Source organism: Macaca mulatta, chromosome 13, assembly GCF_049350105.2.
Source record: "Macaca mulatta isolate MMU2019108-1 chromosome 13, T2T-MMU8v2.0, whole genome shotgun sequence".
NCBI lineage: Eukaryota > Metazoa > Chordata > Mammalia > Primates > Cercopithecidae > Macaca > Macaca mulatta.
Genome location: NC_133418.1, coordinates 20,469,141 through 20,480,609, shown reverse-complemented (window position 1 = coordinate 20,480,609; position 11,469 = coordinate 20,469,141).

The following is an 11,469-nucleotide window of genomic DNA, read 5'->3' as shown; positions in this document are numbered from 1 at the left end:
ATTTGAAAGGGCTCACATTTCTCAGATAAAAGTTCTTTTCTTTTCTCAGGGCCCATTCAAAGTTCTCTTGGGGCACAGGCAAAAGCACGTCTCCCTGTGGGCACAGAGAAAACTGAAACCCGAGTCGGGTGGGGCTTCCCCCAGCCCAGGGCCCAGGCTCCGGGACTCAGATGGGCCCCTCCTTCCCGGCTTCTCACTCTACTCCCTCTCCTGGACTGTTAGAGGTGGACAGGTGTTGGGAAAATGTCCTGCTGGTTACTTCTGCCCACCGGGGGCCTCTAAAGTGAGAATGTCAGGTCCCAGGCAGCCCCAGACGCCGTGTCCCCAGAGACAGCTGTGCGCGGAGCAGTGTCCGCCAGGTAACCACCTTCACATCTTGCCTGTGGGTGTGAAAGCAGCACAGGACCACTTGCACATGGAGTTCTTTAATTGCCACTGACAGACTAAAAACAGGTCACCCCCGTCCTCCTACATTTAACATGTGTGTGCACGTAACATGAATCCGCTCCCAGTGCCATTCAGATGGTGGCTGATTTGACAAACATAAAAAGCAAGTGCACCGGGACGAATGCCCAACACTCAACTCCTGGACAGCACAACCCCAGGCTGCCCTGGACAGGGTCCCCCACAGTCCTGCCACTGTCCCCTGCCTGCCTTCACGGGAGCCAGCATCACCCCTTTGTTCTCTAGGATTTTACTGCCCTGAGGGCAGTGGAGAGCCCATTCCTTGTCCACCTCACACACTGGTGGCTGACCCTGGAGCCAAGCAGAAAGAGGACTGTGGGCCTTGCCCCCCTGGGCGCTGGTGCAAAGCAGGTGAGGCGGGGGACGGTGGGACCTGTGGCACAGCCCGGAATGTGCTGCTTCCTGAGGGAGACCTGGGGAAGCCGAATCTGGGGAGAAAAGTGAGGGCAGCCCTTGCTCTGCAGGCACCCCGGCCACTCAGGCCTGCCCCTCTGGTCACTACTGTCCTGGAGGAAGTGAGACCCACCCGGGAGCCCCCCTGGCCTGCCCTGAGCATACCTACCTGGCAGCTGAAGGAGGCCAGAGTCAGGCGGAGTGCCTCCCCTGCCCCGCCGGGTACCACTGCCCGTGGCCAGGTGAGAGCCTGTCTGCAGGCTGGATGTGGGGCCTTGGGATGGAGAGGGAAGAGGCTGTCAGGAGCCCCTCGGGCAACTCTTCTTAGCCTGATGCTTTTGCCCCCAGGTCTCTCTTCCTTTGAAGACCACCCATGTCCTCCTGGCCACTGGTGTCCAGGTGACCAGGGTGCCTTTCTCTGCCCACCTGGCACCTTTCGGTCAGAGCCGGGGGCATCAGCGCAGGAAGACTGTGAGCTCTGCCCTCCCGGCTACCGCTGCCCAGACCCTGAGCTTCAGGGCCGTGCAAATGTGTTTCCCATCCCCTGCCGAGCCGGATCTGAGTGCCCAGCAGGTGAGGCCGCAGGATGACCCCAGCCCCTTCCCATCCCTGCCCTCATCCCTGAGGCTCAGGCCTGGGCTCCTCAGGAAGCCCTGATTGAGCTCAGGCCACAGATGTGGCACAGCCACACCTGACCAGCCCCTACAAGGCCCACCCAGTCTCTGGTGGCATCCACACCACCTGGATGTCCCCAGACCAAGGTGCCTTCAAGCCACCTCTTCCTCCCCATCTGGGTCAAGAAGGAGGCCGGCCAGAGGTTTAACTAGAAATAGCATGCCCAGTACAAAGTGTCCAGTACCGGCCACAGCTCAAGGCACAACCCAAAGCACCCTCCTGTTGGCCACCCTCAGATGAGCTGTGGCCTCAGTGCCACTGCCCTGTGCCTCCTCATCAGAGCTCCTACCTCCACCTCATGAAATGCATCCTTCTTCCCCGCCCCAGCCTCTGGCTGCACAAGGACAAGGGAACTGCCTGCCATTGATCTCCGTTCATGACACTACCACCCGCACGGGTCACCCTCCCTGACCACACACCATGTCCCTTCACCTGCAAGCTCCCCACCGCTTCCTGGTTCCCACACTGCTCCCCACCACCTCAGAGGCCTCACCCCACTGCTGTCCTCCCTGCCCAGGCCCCACCTGGGGAGCCTGGGCACCCTCCTGGGTTCTCCTCCAGCTCTGGACCTCTCCCTGCTTCTAAGTGCCACTGATGGATGAAGGGAGTCTGGGGGTGTCCTCCAAACCATGCCCACATCGTGGCCTGCTCTCCTGCATCCCTGGCCCTGTCTCCTCAGGTGCTGTGACTGAGGTCCCCTGTAGGCCCGGCTCCTACTGCGGGCCCCAGACGGGGGTGCCCCCCCTCTGCCCCAGGGGCTACGCCTGCCCTGCCAGCTCCTCCACCTACAGTGGCCCAGGGCAGCGGTGAGCATCTTCCTTCCGCCCCCCAAGGCCTCAACCCCAGCCCTGGAACTGCTGTCAGCACCTTATGTGAGGCCCCCCCTGACAAGCCTGTATGCCTCAGAAATCCAGCCAAAGAGCAGGGCCCACAAGCAAGCCCTGGTGACCCTCTGCTTGGGCTTCCCAGCTAGGGCCAGCCCCTGCCTCTGCCCCAGGGAAGGCGGGGTGAGGAAGCACGTTGCCCTGGGATGCCCCTGTCAGAGTGCAGGCTCATCCTGGTGGGGCAGCCAGATGGAACCACAAAACCACAGCACGCCTAGTTACATTTGCCTTACAGGTAAAGGACGGTACATTTTTACTCTAAGTATGGCCCATGCAATATTGGGGGTGCACTTCTACTAAAATCATGCTCATTGTTTATCTGAAATTCAAATAGGACTGGGCATGGAGTATTTCATCTGGTAAGCCCCATCCTGTGTCTGGGACTAACACCCTGACATCAGATCCACTCCACAACACCCCTCTGCCCAGGGTGGAATGGGCGAGCAGTTCCGGCCTGGCTACCTGGGCATGGCTCATCCTCCACCAGAAAGGCAGCTTGGTGCGTGGCCCCACCAGACACAAGGCAACCCCAGGACCCCTGACTGGGACAGTAGCAGAGTCCCCCTCCCGCAGCAGCTGAGGCCCCAGGCCAGGGACAGTCGGCCCCCGCTAGTGAGAGGAGAAACCACCACACACACAGGTCCCGGCAGCATGCACCATCCGGGCTCTGTCTCTGCAGCTGTGTCTTTCCCCATTACTGCCCCCCGGGCAGCGCCCAACCTCGTGCCTGCCCTGGGGGCTCCGAAGCCCTGAATGGGACCGGCCTCAGGGTCTCTGAGGAGACGTGCTGCCGCCTCTGTGAAGCGGGCACCTACCGCAGCCGGACCCTGGATGCCCTACCCTGCCAGCCCTGCCTGCCTGGATTCAGCTGCCCCCGGGGTGAGTCCCTGGGAGGCCTGGGCAGGAGAAGGGGGACCGGGCCTAGAGGTGACCCTGAGCGGAGCTCAGTGAGGCGGGTGGAGGCACAGGCAGGGCGGGACCCTTAGGGCCTGGGGACAGCCCAAGAGGCCTGGAGTAGCCTAAGACACAGACCCAAGAACATGAGGAGGATGGGGACACACAGCAGGTGAGTGTCAGCTGCCACCGCATCAGGTTTAAAAGTCTTCCAGACACAGGGCAAAGCGGCACGCACACGGATGTGTCGGAGCCAGTGGCTCAGGCACTCTGGAGAGTAGGACAGCCACTGTCCAGCGCCCCGCAGTGCCCAACACCCTGCCCTGCACCTGGCTGAGAGGGAGACCAAGGGGCTGTGGGAGGTGAGGGGGTTACAGGGTACAGAGCCCTCCACTGTCCCCACAGCCTAGATTCTTCCCTGATTTGCTGTGAGGTTCCCCCTCTCCCTCAGCGGGCACATCTCTCCCCTGGGCAGCCCCAGCCCACTCGCAGTCCCTGCCTTGGCTGGGACAGAATTTCCTCTCTGTGTTCCTCCAGGGTCAGAGAGCTACCAGGGCCATCCCTGCCCGGTGGGCCACTACTGCCCTGCAGGGACTCACAGCCCAAGGCCCTGCCCAGCAGGGACCTTCAGGAGCAGCAGCGGGGCCAGGGCAGCTGAAGAGTGCCAGCTGTGCCCTGTGGACACCTTCAATGCCCTGCCCGGACAGGTGGGCTGCCTCACCTGCGGGAGCATCGCTTTCTCTCCACCAGGTGAGTGTCAGGTCTGCCTGCTCCTAATGCCCTGTCTGGGGCCTGCAGCTTTGAGGGCCCAAGGTGTAAGGTTTCAGGAAAGAGCCACCTATGGCTGAGTGGAGCTGTTCTAGGAGAGCTGCAGGTGAGGGCAGGAGCCCCTCTGTGACTCCGACACACTGGGTTGGGTGTGTGGATGGAGCAAGTGTGTATGCCAGGACTCCAGCAGGCAAAGGGGTGGGTGTGAGGGAACCAGCTCAGACCAGGCCCAGCCACTTGCTCAAGGTGGCTCGGTGGATGGGGCCAGCACCGCTCTGAGGCCGTCCAACAGGCTGCGATGCTGCATGGCTCTCCGGGGAACAGCCTTGTTCTGCTCACCCAAGTCAGTCCCTGGTCGTAGGGTCAAGGGCAGAGCTGCACGCAGCTCCCAGCTTTGAGCCAGCAGCCCTGCTGATGTCTCCACTTCTCCCCATTTTGAGGTGTGGTCTTCTCATGGTCTTTGTTGTGGCACCCATATGTATGCAGTCCACTGTACAAACAGAAGTAGCCAGATAATCTTACGATGGATAATCCAAAAGTTACACGCGTCATACATAGTTAGCCTCAATGGGGGCTCCAATTGAGGGCTGACCTCAGAGCTCTGCTGATGGTGTCGGCAAGCTTCCTCTCTTAAGGCAATGCGACTGCTTAGCACATGCCAGGCGTGTTCTAATGCTATATAATGTCAGCTTACGTGATCCTCATGACAACTCTATGAATCACGTATCCATTATGATCCCTGTGTTATGAGTATGTAACCTGAGGCACAGAGAGTTTAAATAACTTGCTCACATCAGAAGGTTAGTGGTGGCAGAACCAGGATTTGAACCCAGTCTGGCTGACTCCCAGTTTCCTGCTGTCAACCACCATACCATGACACCTTCAGATGCTGTGATTTGAGGTGTCCAGGGATTCTGCCATCCTTTCTTATCTTCCAGCTGAGGCATTCTATCTCTGAGGTGACCAGCCCCTGAATCTTGTAATCCCCCCATTTACCTGGAGACCAGGGGCTGAGTAAAGTGGGTCCCAGAGGTGGTTGTGTCTAAATTACATTTCACTGGTGGATTCGTAACAATCACGTACAGCTGTTTGTGTGCTTTTCAGCTATTGAGGGGTATATTTTTAACTGGGTTGGACATGTGATTGTAATGTTGTTAGCGAAATGACCCTTAGATAGCACTAAAACCTTTTCCAGGCTAATGTTATTGCAGCCATTCTCTGTGATGTGGAACTCTCTAGGCTGTGTTTGTCTGCCATAGCCAAATCCCACAGACAGTGGGGCTTGAGCAACAGAAACTTACCTCCTCAGAGTTCTGGAGGCTGCAAGTCCAAGGTCGAGGTGTCAGCAGGGTTGGTTTCTCCCAAGGCCTCTCTCCTTGGCTTGCAGCTGGTCACCTTCTCCCTGTGTTCCCACATGCTCTTTTCTCTGTGCCTGCATCTGGTGTCTCTGTGTGTCCAAATGTCCTCTTCTGATAAGGGCAACAGTCACATTGGAGTAGAGCCCCTCCCACATCTTCATTTTGACCTAGTAATCGCTTAAAAGGCCCTACCTCCAGTTACTGTCACATTTTACCTCCAGTTACTGTCACATTTTACCTCCAGTTACTGTCATAGTTACTGCTACTGGGGGATAGGGCTTCTGTGTGTGAATCTAAGGAAACACAATTCAGCCCATAACGGGAACCCTAATCGCCTCTGGGCAGAGCACCAGAACAAACAACATTCTTCTCAGGCTGTGTCCCAATTATGCTTCTTCACATCCACAGTAAGTCCCACTCCAGTTGATATACTCTTCTTTTTTATTTCCTGCAAACTGTTGATTTGTTGTATAGGGTATGAGTTAAGGTTCATAATATCTTTTTCCCAAATAGGTATTCAATTGGCATGGAACCTAACGTGAAATATTACCCAGGTTTGTCATTGATCAAACATTTCATAGACATGCAGGTGTGTTTGAGAATCTCATGTCTGTTCCACTGGTATTGCATTCTATTCCTGTACAGGAATCACCCTGTCCTAATCACTGTAGTCATATACGTCTTAAATCGAGTAGTCTGTCTTCCAACTGTGTTCTTTTCAGCAACAATGGCTATTCATGGTCCTTGCATTTCCATATAATCAGATTATTAGTATCTACAAAGGAACCTGCCAGGATTTCTATAGGGATTTCATAGAAACAATTGAACCATTGGCAGAGAAATGACATTACTACTATTTTGAGTCTTCTAGTACTTGAACATGGCTTATCCTCTCATTTATTTATCTCGCTTTTATTTTTCTAAGCAGATTTTTGTGGGGGATTTTTTTGTTTTTTTGGGTAGAGATGGTATGTATCTCATTAGATTTATTATTGGACTTTTTATGTTGTAAATGCTATTAGGTTTTTAAAATCTTTATCTTGTAATGTTTTGTTTGTCTGAAAGGTGTATTTTTTCAGCTTTATTCTTGAAGCATATTTTAGCTAGGTATAGAACTCTATCTTGAACTTTTTCTTTCAGCATTTCAAAAATATCTTTCCATTGCCTCTGGTTTTTCTTTTTCTGATATTAGTCTTATTTGCTCTTCATAGTTAAATGTCTTTCTGCTCTTGTGCTTTTAAGGGATTCTCATTGTCTTTGGTTTTTAGGACTGTAACTGAAGTTTTCTTCCTGTAGTTTTTCTTTGGATTTATCCTATTTGGAGTTCTTTATCACTTCTCGAATCTGGTTTAATGGATTTCACCAATTTTATAAAATTCTCAGCCATTCTGTTTTGAAATATTTATTCTTTCCTTTTTGATATCCAATTACTCATGCTATCACTTTTTACTATGTCTCTTGCACTATTTTCTGCATTTTTATATTTAATTTTCTCTATGCTTCAATCTAGATAGTTTTTTGGACCTATATTCCAGTGTATTAATTTTATCTTCAGTTCCATATAATCTCCTATTAAATGCATTATTGATATTTTAATTTTTGCTATTGAATCTTCTATTTCATTATAGTTCTCTATTCCTTGCTGACCTTTTCCACTTTGTCATTTATCAAACATAGTAATGGCAGTTTAAAGTACATGTCCTGTTTGGCAACTTTAATATTTGGATCCCTTGAGAGTGTGTAACTATTGTCTGGGTTTCTTCACATTAGTATTTCTTAATGATTTTTGTTGTTTTGTATGTCTGGTTATTATTATTATTTTTTTTTTTTTGAGATGCAGTCTCGCTCTGTCACCCAGGCCGGAGTGCAGTGGCGCGACCTCGGCTCACTGCAAGCTCTGCCTCCCAGGTTCACGCCATTCTCCTGCCTCAGCCTCCCAAGTAGCTGGGACTACAGGCGCTCACCACCACGCCCGGCTAATTTTTTGCATTTTTAGTAGAGACGGGGTTTCACCGATGTCTGGTTATTTTTTATTGAATGCTAGATATTCTGTTGACAACTGTAGAGAAAATTTCCAATTCTGGATGGTGTTACTTTCCTCCAGGGAAGAATTTTTTTTTATTCTAGGAGGCAATTAGAGTAGGAACAAATGACTTCAATTCATCAGGGATTTAGCAAATGTAGTTCTGGCTCCATGTCTTGAGAGAGTCAGTTTCTTTGCAGTCAGGTCTTAGGGTGTAACCCATCAGTGGTTCCAGTTGAAAGCCTGTGATATTAACTAGAGACTCTCATTCTTGGTGGATTCAATGTTTGTTCCCTTATCCTTATGAGACCTCCTGAAGCCGTGCTCATCTTCTCAGCTGTCTCACTCAGTTCAGCTATAATAAAGTATCATAAACTGGAAGGCTTATAAACAACAAAAATTTACTTTTCACGGTTCTGGAGGCTGGAAGTCTAAGATCAGGATGCCAGCATGCTTGGGTTCTGGTGAGGGCCTGCTTCTAGGTTGCAGACTACTGACTTCTTGCTGTGTCCTCACATGCCAGAGAGCCGGGAGCAAGAGAGCTCTCCAGGCCCCTTTTATAAGAGCACTAATCCCACTCCTGAGGGCTCCACCCCTATGACCTAATCACCTCCCAAAGGCTTCGCCTAACATGATCACCTTGGGGTTGAGGATTTCAACATAAGAATTTGAGGGAAGAGAAACATCCAGCCCATAGCACCAGCTTCTCAACTGCACCTTTGAAGTGGCAAATGCCTTTAGGGAAAATGCAACACCAGATCGGAGTGTGGGGCACATCCCTCTGGATTTTCCTTCTCTCCAGATGTTTTTCTTAAGTCTTTACGTCCTCCATTTTTCAAACAGATACTCTCTACATATTTTTCCACCTTTCTAGTTATACATCATAGGAGGATTGGTCTGAAATAAGCTATCCTGCCATTGTCAAAGGTAGAAATTTATTTATTTTTATCTTGTAAGCATATGTAGTTTTGTAAACTGCCTCTTTCTCTTTGAGAATGAGGTACAGAGCTTTTTACTTAATTTGTTTTTAAGGTTATCTCACAGACACTAACCTCCCACTATTGTCGGTTCCACAAAGGCACTGTGGAAGATACTAAGATAGGTATAATAGGAAGAAGGAAAATATTCACACCCGTGGTGGCAGAAGTGTTGAGTGCTGCAAGAAGGCAGCCCAAAAAGTCTGAATGGTTTAAAACAGGAAGAAATTGCTTCTTCATGACTGGATCAGGAGAACTTATGGAAGAGGTATATATTTAAACTCATCAACATAAAATAATCAAAAGGGTCAGAATCTAGTTTAAGGAGAGTTTATTCAAGAGCAACATTTAAGGTTAGCTGCTTGGGAAGCCCAGATTCCAAAGAATGGAAGTCAGAGTTCTGCAGTGTAGAAGTTTGGAATTCTTTATATAAAGTTTGGGAAAACTAAACTTCCCTAAACATCTTCCCTTCAACATCTTTCTATTCAAGGCTTGACGTGTAGTTACAGTGATCTAATTAGTCAAGGTGGTGTCTTTCATTCAGGAAGGGTATATTTAACGTTCTACACTGAAGATACAATAGTCATGGGGTCTTGGGTGCCGTCTAGTCTGAGTTAGGTACGGGACAATAAAGGAGGAGTTAATCTATAACAGAGATCAGTGATTGGAAGCAGGGAAGTTCTGGTCTCTGGTCTCTCCTAGTAATTTACAGAACAAGAACAATGAGGAAGTGAGTTCATCTATAATACAAGAAACTGAACTGCAAACACTCTATGTGATTCTATCTCTGGGGCTTAACTTCCCCTTTGGCATAATAAATTTAGAGGACCCTGAAATTTTATTTTCTTTTACAAGCTGGATCTTGAGGATGAGAGAAACTTTGGTGCATTGAGATGGTGAGGGGAAATATTTTTTAAATGATACTTGTAATACAGATCTGTGGTTAATTCTGCAGCCATGAATGTCAGGCCAAGTTCAGACTTTTGTTTGAAGTGTTCTTTAACAATAGAACACTTTTTCAAAAGAATTCTCCCTTCGAGAATTAACATAAAGCGTGTGAGGCAGGATGGCTCAGATTAAACAAATGGTGGGGTCTTGTAACTGCTCCCATTTGGTTTCTCCTTCACCCAACACATCCCTGCAGCACCTCTGTGGAACCACAGGCCTCCAGAAACCCGATTTGAAACCAATGCCCTGGACAATGAGAAGACATGGCAGGTGGCCTGATCACAGAGGTGCATCAGTCTTGCAGGGAGCCTGCAAAAGACAGGGCCTGACCATCCAGAACCAGACTAGGGGAGACAACTCCATGTGTCCCTGTTATGTTACCTCCCTTCCTTCTGTATGGTGGAAATAGTTCTCTCTCTTGTTCGTTAGCAGAACAATGCCAGCTTTCCATCACCTCTGTTAATAAGCCCTGCTGAGGGCTCACTGGACACTGTGCCATGTACACGTGCAATGTGCATATGCGTGGGAATCTGCAACACACTGACAGGGCTGAATTTTAATTGTGTGTCGCCAAGTCTCCCCGAGCAGATTCCAACCTCAGCGGTGGGAAACAGGCCAGAATTGCAGGAACCCCAGTTGGCCACCAGGTCCCAATCACCACGTCAGCCCCAATGCCTCTCCCAGGAGAACAGATCCCCCTGGACCCTTTTTGTCTCCCAACTAAACCTTGTATTTCCCACTGCCCACCTTCCTGTCCTCCCAGCTTTGCCTGTCAAATCCATTCCACCCTTCAGGCCTTGGTCTCTGCAGACCTAACTTCTCCCACATCGGGAGGCAGCAGCCTGTGCAGTGCTGCAGGACTGTCCCACACAGCTTTGTGGGGTCATGGATGGAAAAGAGGCCTCACTTTCGGTGTCCATTGAATCCATAGTTCTCAGCCCAGCACCTAAGGGGCTTTAAAAAGGCAGATGTCCTGACCTCATCTCCTATTTTTATTTAATAGGCCTAAAGGGGACCTGAACACCAGTGTTTCTTTTTTTTTTTTTTTATACTTTAAGTTCTAGGGTACATGTGCACAATGTGCAGGTTTGTTACATATATATATACATGTGCCATGTTGGTGTGCTGTACCCATTAACTCGTCATTAACTCATCATTTACATTAGGTATATCTCCTGATGCTATCCTTCCCCCTACCCCCTCCCCACAATAGGAGCCAGTGTGTGATGTTCCCCCTTCCTGTGTCCAAGTGATCTCATTGTTCAATTCCCACCTATGAGTGAGAACATGTGGTATTTGGTTTCCTGTTCTTGCGATAGTTTGCTGAGAATGATGGTTTCCAGCTGCATCCATGTCCCTACAAAGGACACAAACTCATCCTTTTTTATGGCTGCATAGTATTCCATGGTGTATATGTGCCACATTTTCTTAATCCAGTCTGTCACTGGTGGACATTTGGGTTGATTCCAAGTCTTTGCTATTGTGAATAGTGCCGCAATAAGCATACGTGTGCATGTGTCTTTATAGCAGCATGACTTACAATCCTTTGGGTATATCCCCAGTAATGGGATGGCTGGGTCAAATGGTATTTCTAGTTCTAGATCCTTGAGGAATCGACACACTGTTTTCCACAATGGTTGAACTAGTTTACAATCCCACCAACAGTGTAAAAGTGTTCCTATTTCTCCACATCCTCTCCAGCACCTGTTGTTTCCTGGTTTTTTAATGATTGTCATTTTAACTGGTGTGAGATGGTATCTCATTGTGGTTTTGATTTGCATTTCTCTGATGGCCAGTGATGAGCATTTTTTCATGTGTCTGTTGGCTGTATGAATGTTTTCTTTTGAGAAGTGTCTATTCATCAGTGTTTCTTAAAAGCTTCTCATGAAAAGTCAGGGTTGAGAATGACTGAGAAGATCTCATTCAATCCCTATAAAGGCACCCAGGGTCAGAACTGTGGTAAAGGTCGGTGTCTGATCTCCCTACTGAGACCATACATTCCCTGAGGACAGGGACAGAGATGGCCACCAGCCAGGCTCACTCCTGGGTACCTGTGAGGCCAAGGGACTTCTCTATTCCCAGGT